Here is a 12,786-nt window from a genome sequence, read left to right on the forward strand (position 1 = left end):
GCAAGGACAATGTGGAAGAGGTCCCTGGAGCCACCTGTGGCAGGGACAAAGGCACACAGCGAATTTCTGGCTTTCAGCACTTGAGATGAGCTTCTCCTTTTAAGCCGTGGGCAGGAGTGGGAGGGGAAGCAGTGTGGGAGGGAGAGCAGATGAAAGAGAGGAGGAAATAAGCCAAGCAAGTGGGCAGCTGGTCCCTCTGCATGACTTTCCAGTCGTTTGCCTGTTTGGCTCAAGTATTTGGCGAGAGAAAGCCCTGTCTTTGGGGTGTGGGTAGATGCTGGGTCTCAAGAAGTTTTGGGGAGGGTGTTGGTCAGTCAATGGGGTGCTGCAAGGCTTTAGTGCTACAGGAAAACCAGCTGGTGAAATGTTCTGTGCCAGGTCCCAGTTGGTGCCAGCTGGGTCCTGCTCAGCAGCCTGATGGGACAGGGCAATCCTGGGGGTACCACAGGGTCCCAGCTGTGCACTGGGGCATTGGATACATCTGGGACAGGCTGGAGGGGGTCCAGAGAACTCCTTTGCTCACTGACTACAGCAAAGGCAGTTTCTCTAAATTGCATGAAATCTGGGGCAGCCTTGGCTTCCACAGGCACCTGGTACTTCAGTGGTGGCATTTCCCTCGTGGGGACGGTGCTCGGGAGGCTGGAGAGAGAAACCTGCTCACAAGGGGGAGGCTGGAGATTTTTCCAGACAAAGCTGCACATAGGAATACCAGAAAGGGAGCAGCCTCATCCCTTGCTGGTGTTCTGTTCCCATTAGTATTCGAGGCTGGTCAGAGCAGCCACTTAGGCCTGGAGACAGCTCTGCGCAGGCACAGTGCAAATGTCTTTATAAATGACCGCCGGGTTTGAGTGACGTGCCCTTCTTAAGCTAAATAAAATGAAAGATAAACCTTCTAAAAAATACATGAGCTAAACATCCCTTTCACGCCTCATTATGCAAATGGCTCTGCCCATCTCAGCAGCAATTAGCTGCTCCCTCCAGCTTGGGGTGCTGGGGGGAGGAAGCTGGGCCTTTCTCCTCCTCTTCCTGGCTGGGAATGGAAGGGAAAACATTGGCTGGTTGTGAATCTGGAACGTTGGAGTGGAGCTTTGGAATGTTGTGGTGTGAATGCTCATCTTTAATAACAGTAAGGCCCATGGTGTGTCCTGGCTGGGCTTTGGGCAATGAGTATCTGTGGGAAGCAGCTGGAGAGCAGATGAACCCCTTTCCCTCTCTGACAGGGACATGTCTGGTGGCATGGGGGGCTCTGGCTTTGGGTCCTCCAAGGGTTGGCAGTGCTTTTCTTGGAAGCAAGTTCAGGTTGGACATTAGGAGGCATTTCTTCAGAGAAAGGGTTGTCAGGCTTTGGAAGGGGCTGCCCAGGGAGGTGGTGGGGTCCCCATCCCTGAAGGGGATAACCGGACGTGGCACTCAGTGCTCTGGGCTGGGTGACAAGGGGGTGACTGGTCAAAGGTTGGACTCGATGATCTTGGAGGTCTTTTCCAGCCTAAATGATTCTCTGATGACCGTGGTGGGTGGCACTGCATCGGTGAGAGTGGAGTTTCTGTGCCCCCTTTCCGTGGCATCGCCAGTGGTTTCATCTCTAATTGATCTGTCCTTGTCACTGCACTGTCCCCTCCCCTGCGCTCCCCTCACGAGCCCCTCCCACTCCATGTTGGGATGGAAGTTCCCAAGTTATTAATCTTGCCCCGGAGCCGTTCCGTGGGTGCCTCCCCGCCGTGCCCGCGCTCTGCCAGCGCCCCCTTATCGGGTTTGCAGTTTGGGATCTGCGTTAAGTGCTCGGAAATCAATTTTCAGCTTATTTTGTGCTACAAAATCTGCCATGCCTGGATCTCTGATACTAATTGAACAAGAGCAATTGATGTTTTAGTAGTAATTAAAGATGGTAATTATTACCAAATCTCCCCGTGGCCCTGCATGTTTGCTTTGGACTTGTCAAAACTGGAGGCAGGCGGAATCAATCTTAATAAAGTTGGGACTTCAAAGCTGCTTCCTGGTAATGGCTTTCCACAAGGTTGGTGAGGAGCGTGAGGGGAAGATGGAGAGAGAGTTTGGAGCCTTGTAGAAGGCAGGGACATTAATGGGTGCTTCCTAACTAAATAAATTTTAAAAATCTTTACCCAAAATGAAAACTCTTTGTTGCTTTTTTAATCCTGGAGTCACTAAGTGGGTCTGGAAGTCATGAGGATGCAATGGCTGTCCCAGACCTTGCTGCTGGCCCGTTCTCTCACCAGCAGTGGGAGGGCTCCTGTGCTTGGCTGTGGCTTTTAATGTCACTTACGGTGCTGCCGGGCCCGTGCTGGGGGATGAATTGCTGACCTATTTATCAGCACCTGCTTTACCAGCATCTTTCCCTCTGCTGCCAGACCCGAGTCCCCCTCGGGACATGGGGGAGGCGAGTTCAGGAGACATCCCGTGGGGATGCAATATGGGCAGCAGGAAGAGGGAGGGAGGAGAAGCCTCTGTGCAGGAAGGAGAAGCCTCTGTGCAGGAAGGGTGGTGGTGTCCAGCTGCATCCTGGGGTGGGTGAGCCCCTGGGTGTGGAGATGCTCCAGCTGCCAGCCCAAAGGGGAGCGTGCCAGGACAGGTATCTCTGCTGGCTCCTGCCTGCATTCACCTGCCTCTGCCTCTCTGTGAGGCAAATCCAGCTTCTTGGCTGGAATGGCTCCTGGCTGGTATTTCTACAGGCACAGGCAGGATCAGGCCTGCTGAATCTGTGTCCCCATGGAAACAGATGCAGGATGCTGCAGAGCAGAGCTCCTCTGGCTCCGGCTCTGGAGGCTGGTCCTCATCCTTGCTCCCTGGCAGAAGAGCCCTTGAGCGGGAGGCGGGGGGGCCGAGCCCCATCTCCATTTTGCCTTAGGGAGAGCAGGACCCTCTCTTCAGGGGAAAATGGAAATGTAATCAGATCGGCTTGTGTGGAGCAAATAGAAAATCAGTTTTAATAAAGGCAGGAGAAATGCAAAGCAGTCGCTTGTGACGGAAATGGTGCTAAATAGACACCTCTTTAAGGAAAACTGCTCCGGGGATGTTTGTCGGGAGATGCACAGCCCCGGGCTCCCTCCTGCTCTCTGTTGTGATCCTGGGTGGTGGCAGGAGCAGCCTTCACTGCTGGGAATGGCCTTTGGGCAGCAGCATCCTCCGTGGAGAGGCACTGGGTACCCCCATCCCTGCACTGCTCCTCGGGGGTGCCCACGCTGCAGCCCCTGCGAGGGGAGCGGCTCCCGCTGGCGCCGCGGGGCTCAATTATAGCTCAGAGGAGGCACTTTGCCTTTATTGCTTTCATTTATTACCCAAGGCCCAGCGCCTGTTTTCTGAGGCAGCTATCTGGTCACATCGTGGCCGATAAGCAATGCTGGTCTGTCTTTATAAGACAGCCAAAATTTATCACTTTCCACTTATTTATTTATTTGGCAGGACTCTGGTGGTGGCCTGTATTTTTCTTCCAGTGACGTTTTGCAAAAGGCTTTATTTTCTCATTCAGCCCTGGGGAAAAAACCCAAACCCAAGCTAAAAGAGGAGGCAGCTCCGTAATGAACCCCACTGGAAGCAGGTCCGGGAGATAAGTTTGTGTTGGATTCCCATGGTGCCTCTGCTGCTGGGCTGCTCTGACACCGCTGCTGGTGCAGCACCACTTGTCAGCCACTGCTTGGTTTGATTTTCTGAATGAGCTGTTGACTTGTGCCAGGGTTTTTGAAGTGCAGGATGGGGGGAGAGCACTTTGCTTCCAGTGAGGGGGCAGAGCTGGGGTGTGGGGTGGGTTTTCCCAGTTTGATCCGCTTCCCAGTGGGTGCTGGTCTGTGCTGGGGGTGCAGGGGCTGGGTGAGCCCACCAGTGGGCTGCGTGGCAGTGCTGAGGAGGAGATGTGAGCCGAGTGGAGCAGACAGCGTGGGAGAGAGCTGCGAGTCTGTGCAGCACCGCGGGTGTCTGCACGTCTCTCTCTCCCTTCCTGTAGCAGGCAAAGAAAGCTCCACTTACAGCAGAATCCTGGCAGCGAGTGAAACAAAACAAGGAGGAATTTAAGGCATGGAGTCTTGGAGAGCCCTGAGGAACAGGCTCCCTGAAAGCTTCCCTGAATGAGATTGCAGGAATGATGCACTGTGTGTCTGCTGGGCTGTGTCAGCGGGTTCTGAGCCTGTCTGGAGCTGGTGGGTGAGATGTGGGAGGTTCCCGGCCCTCGGGAAGGGCTGTGGGCATGTGGAGCTCCTGTGTCATCACACTGAGGGTGGGCTTGATTCTCCAGATCTCCCTCTGTTATACAGCCCCTTGAAAGACAATTGCGAGGTGTTTGTGAGATGGGTGCCCACCATTCCTGCTCCAGAGCCACCTCTGGGATGCAGAAGCTGGTGCTGGCATCCCTGGGCATCCTCAGGATGCTCCTTGCCTGGTGGCACCAGGCACCAGGGCAGAGAATCCACAGGAGCCACCATCCCCAGTTCCTGCTGGGAACCAATGGATTAAACACTCCAGCTTTCTGTTTTTCTCCCCTCAGTGCTTTTCACCAAGGGGAAGATGTTCCAGGGATAAAGAGCAATGTTTTCCCTTTTCTACCAGTCCTTCCCAAAGGAAGAGCTGGGTGTTTGGAGGGGCAGGAGGAATGGAAAGGCACACAAAACCAAGGCAGGATCAGTAATTGACCAGCTGTAATTTCATAATTCATCTCCGTGAAACACAATGAAATTAAAAGAGTTTAGATTCCAAAGTGTAATGATCATCAATTAAATTCTGCCGGGGCTGAGCTTCCCTCTCATTTGAATTTTATTTTATTATTATGACTTCTCTGTGATTGCGGGAGGATGAAAACAAAAGCTGCTGCTGGAGGTGGCGGTGGGGGGAATTAGAGCCGGCAATTACTGCTGGGTGACAGAGGAACCGAGGGAGAGGCGGCTGCTCCTCGGCCCGCACCAGGCGCAGGCAGGGGCATCCATCATCCTGAGCCTAATCAGTTAATGCTGATAAACTGCCAGCAATAACTGACAATTGAGCTGGGGGCTCTGGGCTCGGAGTTCATTCATTTTGAAAGTGCCATAACTAACCCATTAAACCCAGAAAAGCACAAAAGCAGAGCCCTGGCCCCCGCCTGCTGCCCTAATGAAGGCTGCTGTTGATTCTTTTAAGTGTGGATGATGATGTGTTTAGAGGCTATTGATGCCAAAGGTTTAGCCCGGGCTGGAAAAGCCGCTTGACGCTTTGAAGAAAGGAGTCTGTGTTTATCCCTGGCAGCTTTTGCCCTGGGTGCCGCTCCCGCAGTAATCCCGGGGGAGATGGGGCCCTGAGCTCAGGGGCTGGGGCTGGGCTGGGTGTCGGGTGCCTGTAGGATCCAGCTCTTGGTGCGATGTGCTGATCGTGCATAACGCTGCTGTTCCCTCGGGGAATTCCCTCTGTGGGATGGATGGCTTGTGTCTCTGTTAAATCACTGATGCAAAGGGAGCCCGGCTGCCTCTTGCAAGGCAAGGCTCGGGCTTGTATTCGCTGATGGTTAAACACATCCACCAACACGGAGCCCCAGCGGCTCCAGGGAAATGTGGGCTTGGAATTGCTGGACGAGTGTGGGGTGAATGGTTTGACCCTCGAGACGACAAATCACAGGGGCTGATCTCTGCAGGAAGGTCCGTGCAGAGCTGGGACCGAGGGGCAGGGGCGATGTCTGGGCTGATTCACCACCCCGGGGCTGGGGGTCACTTCCAGCCACACAGCCCCTTGGTCTGCCCCGGCTCACTCGGCTCTTGGCACGGCTTCCATCACTGCCTGAAGCCGTGGGGACAGAGGTGTCCTGATTTATAGACCCGGGGGATCTACTCAGCCAGTACTTTACAAGGAATAGCTTCTCCCATAAATTATACAGCTGGAGAGTGGCTGCTTTTGGCTGTCCATCCTGGGTGACAGGGACTGGAGGAGTTCCCTTTTCCTTTAGTGGGGGAAATTTCCTACCCCAAATCCCTGTTGGGGTTAGAACATTCCAGGTGCTGAGATCTCTTGCCCAGCTCCTGATGTTTTATTCCTCTCAACCTGTGCCTGATGTCTGGGCTGCATTTGTCTGTCTCCTGCTCCCAGCCACTGGTTTTTTTCCACCTTTGTTGTTAGACTGAAGAGCCCTCTATTATCAATTTTTTTTTGTTCTCTGTGTAGGTATTTAAAGACTTTGATCAAGTCACCTCATCACCTTCCCTTTGTTAATCTGCAGAGACTGAACTCCTTGAGACTTTTGCAGTGAGGCAGGAATTGTGCCTCTTCGTCCCTCGGCTGCTTTGAAATTCCCAGCCAGAGAGGCGAAGGTTGGGCACCTGAAAACGATAGGGTACCTGGAGAACTCGCCCCGTCACGGCTCTGTGCTGCTCCTCTGCTTTTGCAGAGGGCTTTGAGTCGTGCGAGTGACTGTCGGGAAGTTTCTGTTTGTATTTTCCCTTTTTTCTCCTGTGATAGATAATAACTCCTTCTCAGAAGCAGATTTCCAAGGGAAATACTGTTTCTTCCCCGAGTCCTCCCCCCTGACTGTGCTCTCTGCCCTGAGCTGGTGTCCCCATGCTGGGAGCTGCAGGGTCTGTGTCTGGGGGAGCTGGGCAGTCACTGCTTCTCCCTGTCCTTCCCTGTGCTGCTGTGCTCCCCCCCACAGCCCACTCTGCTCCTGCCCTTTTCCTTGGTGCTGGCAGGAACCCCGCTGTCCTGGGTGAAGTGGGAAGAGCAGTACCTGGGAGTTGTTTTCCCAGAGAGCTGAAAAATCACGTTGTTTTTGCCTCCGGCTGCTTTTGTGGATCAGTCCAGGAGGACTGACTTTAATCTGGACCCGGCAGACCCCTCAGCACAGCGTGCTCGGGAGGTTGAACGAGCTGGCTCCAGGGAAGTCTCCTGGGAGCCCACTAAAGCCGATCATCAAAGGTGTTTAGTCTTTGCAGGAAGCAGGATTGCAGAGACTAAATGATACCGAGAGGATGTTTCACCTCAAAGAGGTCTGTTCCCTGCCTGGCTCTGCATTTCAAACCCTTCACCGCGCTCTGGGCCCGCCTTGGTCTCAGAAGGACCAAAGTGCAGTGTGTTTGATGGTTTCCAGGCCTGGGATTGCCTGGTCTGTGGCTCTGAGTTCCTCGGCAGCAGTGGCCCAGTGGGGTGGTGGCTGTGCCAGCCCTTGCCGTTGCTCAGCCCCCCTTGCTGTGTGAGGTGCTGTGAGGATTCACCTCCTCGAGATGCTGCTTGGTGCTCTGCTCACCCTCCCTCACACCCACGGTGCCTTCCTCCCTTCTCCTCCTCTCCCCAGCTGCCCTGGTGTAATGAGTTGTCAGGGTGGCGAGGATGGACGGGGCGCACCAGGTCCTGATGAGATGATACAGCAACGATTCCATTTCATCTCGAATTTGACATTAAACTTTAATAGTCTCAAGGACAAGAAGCCAAGAGATATCAGATGTAATGAGATAAAGCAAAGTTTCTCTGACAGCAAATTTGATCACAAATGGGCTCTGAGATTGCTTCTTTGATATAAATGAAACATAATTCATCTTCCAGTGCCTTGAATGGGCTTTGAGGCCATGTATAATAACAGTGTCGCCATTGCTGGGCTCTGACAAGTGCCAGTGTGGCAGCAGCAGGAAGGGCCCTGAGACCCTGCTCATGCTCCTCTGTGGCCCTGGATGGGACATGGAAGTGGCAGGAGCTGGCAGAGGGAGCAACAGGCAGGGACGAGCAGCACCACTCTGCTCCATGGCATGGTGGCAGAGACGCTTCCAGCATCCCCCTGGAAAATGGGAAACGGCCCGTGTGTGTCTGGGCTGTGCTCCCGCATCCCAAAGGCTCTTGCAGTCCTGTCCTGAGGGCTTGGGCAGCACTGGGAGCTGCTGGAGCTCTGGCACCAGCCCTGCCTGCCCAGGGAGCCAGCTGTGGTTTTCCAGGGGAAGGGGAGATGCAGGGAGACGACAAGGGATTGGAGGGATGCTGGGCACAGGGAGCAGTGCCAGCATGAGTTTTCTTTCCTGTCATGGTTGCTCAGGCTGCAGCAGCTGGAGTGGGATCTCACCAAGGCACGGTCTCTGCTGAAGAGTTTGCTCCTCACACGACTGTGTGGCTCTCTCAGCAGAGGTAGCAGTGCAGACCCCCTGTCTGGGGTGCTGCCCACCTCCCTCTGCTCAGAGCCTGTGCCCTCTGTCACAGGGACGTTGGCATTTGGGCACAGATAAATGCAGGATGCGTTTCTCTTTAGTAGCAGCAGTGAGTACTGAATTCTGTGCTCTCAGGGGTTGTGTAAGTTTACTCCTGTCTGTGAGAACTCAACAGGTTCTCATATGTGAATATGGGGTGCAGGGCAGGATGAGGAGGCCTTTCTGTTGCAGTTGCAAATGCATAAAGTGTCTGTGGAGAAATGAACAGGAGCTTTTTGCATGATAAAGAAGCCTGGAAATCGAGGATGGCAGCTGCTTCATTTCCTGTTGGTTTTTTTCTTTTAATTTTTATTATCATTAAATTGCTTCCAGTGACCTGTAATATTTTTGTACAGTGGCAATTACAGCTCTGGGAGGATTAAACCGTGTGCACACACACACACAGAGCCCATTGGCTTCATCTAAGGGCAGAGCCCAGGCTCCCTGGTGCGAAGGCAGCCGCATCCCCACAGAATGGTCCATCTCCCGGCTGCCATTTCCTGGGGCTGCCCCCAGCAGAGCTGGGGTGATGGGAATTCTCTCGCTGTCCCCCCTCCTGGGCCTGGAGAACAGCACTGGTGTGTTCCAGCAGTGCTGTGCAGGCAGACATTTCTCATTCCCTCGTTCCCCCCGTGTGCTGATCGAGCCGGAGCGCAGGGGTTGAGCGCCGGAGGCTGATGGGGTCCTTCCTGCCTCCAGCTCCTGGTGAATATGAAAAGTCGAATTGATTCCCTCTAATAAATGAAGCAGTTGGATGTCTCATTTGTAACTTGACATCCACGCCGGCGCTTCAGCTGCTGCTTCTCACCCCTGGCTGGGAGATGCACTTATGAAGATGGGTTTCTGCAAAGCTATTGCCGTTTGCCGGCAGCCAATCTATCCGCAGTCGGCTCCGGGTCGGGAAGGAGCTGCCGGCGGGGGCAGAGGGGGCTGGGGGTGGGAGAGGGCTCTGGGGGGCTGTGGATGGCTGCTTTCTGCCCACGGATCAGCATCTTGTTCGTTGTCCATCACCAGAGGAGATGCTTCCAAGCTCAGCAGTGATTCCTGGTGCCGTTCGTGCTGTCTGTGTGTCAGTGCCTGGTGAGGGGTGTCTGCTGCTGGACTGGGGGGGTTTGCACATCTGCGTGGCTACTCCACGTGCTGCAGTGGCCACGTGTCAGGTGCTCTGTTCGTGCCCATCTCCAGTGGACTCAGTGTTCCCCACAAAGCCCACGACAGAGGTCACGAGCTCTGCCCTTTGGAGGGAGCGGGGCCGAGGCTCCTCCGCGCGCCCTTGTGATGGAAGTGGTTGTGCCCGCTCCCCTCCCCTCCCTGCTGCTGTTCCTCCACAGGACTGAAAACAATCAGGATAAATCAGAAACCCTCCCCTGGCCTCGGCGAGGTGCTGGGAACTTGGGATAAGAGTTTATCCATCCTAAATAATAATGTGCTGGAGCTGCCAGCTCCCCGCTGGCTCCATTTGCATGACGCTAAAAATCAATGACCCGGCGACTCTTTGATACACAGAGAAGAGTCCAGAGGACTCGGAGCTGGACTATCCAGGGACACAAGGGATCCTGGCTGCCATTAGCAGTGAGGACGCTGTCACAGGCTGGCCGTGCCCCGGATTTCACACCAATCTAACAAAGGGAGCTGGATGCTGCCAGTGCAGAGCCAGGGCTGATTAAATCTTTGTTTAAGAGCTCGGGAGCTCCATTACCTACATCAGGAGGGAGTTAATTAAACAGGGAAGGTGGGAGGTGGCAGCAGAGGTGGTCAGGGCATCTCCGTGGAGTCACAGCTCCAGTGTGGCGCCGGACAATGCGCCAGACAGGAGCCAGCCTTCAGCAGCACTGTCTGCTCGTGTTGGTGCCAGTGCTTTTGGGGGGCAGCTGGAAAATTCCAGTGTGCTACCACCTCCTGCCCTGCCCTGAGTTTCATTTCTTTCCCTTGGGGAATCTCTGGAAAATTATATTTTTCCCTGGACACTGCAGTGGAGCTCCTTTCTGAGGCCAGCACAGCTGCTGCTTCTCCCGGCCCTCTCTTTGTTTTGGGGATACTGGACTGCCTGGAATTGGTTTCTGCTTTCCTGTCAGGAGCAGGAGGCTCTGTGGCAACCACCCTGCTGCTTCCATTCGGCTGTACGAGGCCATAGATTAGATTCCTGTTTGCTTCACAGAGGAGCCCTGGTGATATCAATTAGATATGTCAGAGGGACCTGGGGGAATATTTCTTCCGTTATTTATTTATTGGCGCCAAAGCCATCGCAGGCTCTCACAGCAAGACACATAATGTCTCTCGCCTTTCTTCACTCACACTCCCTCTCCTGCTTTTTATGGCTCCTAATAAAGCCCAGCAAAGGTTATTTCCAGAGGGGAGAGGCTGCTGCGGGGCCAGTACCCAGCCGTGCTGGATGGAGCATCCCTGCCTGCAGAGCTGGGCATGTGTTTGCCCTCCCTGAGCTGGAGCATGGATGAACTGTGTGTCACCTTTGCCCACACTGGATGCTTCCAAGAGCCTTGCAATTCCATCCCCAACCAAGCTGCCAGCTCATCCAGTGTGTCCTGGATGGCCTTGGTGTGGGGCAGAGCTGGAGGCAGCACTCAGCATCCTTGGCAGGTCCTGAGTGCCACTGGCTCCTGCCGCAGGTGCCACCGAGAAGCACCAGAGCAAATTTAATGAGATATGTGAGAAAGCAGTGCAAATAATTAAAATCTGTCAGGGCCAGAGACAGAGAGAGGTGAGGGAAATAAAAGGAGCCCTGGTGATACCTGATGTCCTGGGTACATCAGCTGAGCAGATGCTTCAGTGTGGTACTGTGGGCCCTGGCCAGGTCCAGGGACAGGAGAATGTCACGTAATGATCTTGGATTCTGTGTGGGGCAGCCTGTTTGTGTCCCTGTTCTCCTGGAGGGAGCTGGGGCATTAGCAAAGTGAGGATAGGGACCAGGGAAAAAGGTTTAACTAGCCTGAAACTTAGTGTTTGTCTTTGCTCTCCCCAGGGAGGAATGCTGGTCCCTGGGGAAGGATTCTGGGGACCAGAGGGATCCTGGTCCCCAGGGAGAGATTTCAGTCCCCAGGAAGGCAGTGGGGAGCCCCGTTGGGCAGCGAGGGGGTGAGTCCTGTGCAAAGCATTGCTCTGTGCCCCCTGGGCTGAGGTGCCCACCAGGGCTGTCTGCAGAGCAGCTGCACACCCAAATCCCATGAAATTCCCCAGAAGATGCAGTGCCCCTGCTTTGGATGGAGCTGCTGGATCCTGCTCTGCAGTGTCGTGTCCCTCTGAGTCCCGCCTGTCCTGAGCAGCCCAGCCCTCTGCTCTGCAGGGCCCGTTAATCTGGGCAGTGTAAAATACCCTTGGCTCCTGTCATCGTCTGTCTCCTCTTCCCCTCGAGGTCAAGCGTGGCCCTGCTGCCCATCCCAATGAGCAGGGCAGCCCATAAAACTTGCTTTATGAGCACTGGCTAACAAATCCCTCCCCTGAGGCACGTGCTGCCTGCTGAGGTGCTGGGAATAGCTCCTCTCCATCCCCCTGGAGTGCATTGCCTTGGGGCCCTGGGGGTTTATTCCAAAGCACTGGGTTTTTATAGGAAGGGTCTAAGATGGTGTGTGCACCAGTGCTTTAATTGTCACCAGCCTCTTGCTGGGATCCCTCGTGGGAAAGGCTGGGGATGATCCTGTGTCACCTCCACTGTGTTGCCCATCAGGTTTGGGGAGTCCTGCCCTTCCCACCCCCAGGCTGGTTCCAGGACATGGGGGTCCTTGCCCTTCCCACCCCCAGGCTGGTTGCAGGCTTGTGGCTGACCTGTGAGTGACTCGCTGCACCCTGAGCTCGGAGCTGCCCGCTATTAATGCCTTGGTTTACTCAGGCTCCATCCCTGGAAGTGAGTCCCATTTGAATGTTAATGCCTCTAAGATGAAACCTGGCTGATTAAATTTTAGACTTGCAAATGGATTTGGTAAATAGACGTAGGGAGAGGCGGGACAGAGCTGCTGCTTCATAGCAGATACAGTAAATAGCTGCACTCTGTGATTAGGTGTGAGATTCACTCTCGGAAAATGGGAGTCTCCAGGGGCTCTTTTCTGGTGAGAAATCCTTTAAGTACGTAAATTTATGGCAGTTTTTCTTTCCCCAAACAAAAGGAGGTCCCTTGGCTGCTTCTCCCAGGCTGTATGTGGGTGGCTGAGTGGGAAATACAGAAGTAAGGAGCTGGGATGGACAGGAGCCCTGGTTGGGCACTGGGGGGAGGCAGCAGCATCCCGGTGGGCAGTGGGACAATGGGACACGATGCTCAGGGGGAGGTGGGTGTTGTGGGAAATGCCTCTGAGATTGGAATCCATCATAGGCTGCACCCTGCAGATGCTGCTGCAGGGAATGCAGGAATAACAGGCAGGGAGGGAGGGATGGATGGATGGAGCCTTCTGCTCCTGGGGAAGCACTTGAGCGTCATCGTCTGTGGGTGGGAAAGTGGAGGCAGGGAGCAGAGATGCAGCTTGGCAGAGAGATCCTTCCCTCCTGCTGGCCCTGGCAGCAGCCTTCGTCTCAGTGCAGTTGAGGATGGATTATTCCAGCTTGGCACACAGGTTTGTTTTATTTTCCTGGTGAAAAAGCAAGCCTGGATTTGAAACACCTTTAAAAATGCAGAGAGTGGGGCAAACTGCCTCGACCCCTGTGCGTGATA

General features: G+C 54.4%; 1 long non-coding RNA gene across 4 annotated transcripts in view; it reads left to right on the forward strand.

Moving 5' to 3' along the window:
* Positions 1-12,786, forward strand: part of LOC135401843 (uncharacterized) — a 113,267-nt gene that overhangs the window by 1,244 nt on the left and 99,237 nt on the right. The gene's annotated exons all lie outside the window — the stretch shown is intronic.

Source organism: Pseudopipra pipra, chromosome 23 (assembly GCF_036250125.1).
Source record: "Pseudopipra pipra isolate bDixPip1 chromosome 23, bDixPip1.hap1, whole genome shotgun sequence".
In the NCBI taxonomy this organism is placed as follows: Eukaryota; Metazoa; Chordata; class Aves; order Passeriformes; family Pipridae; genus Pseudopipra; species Pseudopipra pipra.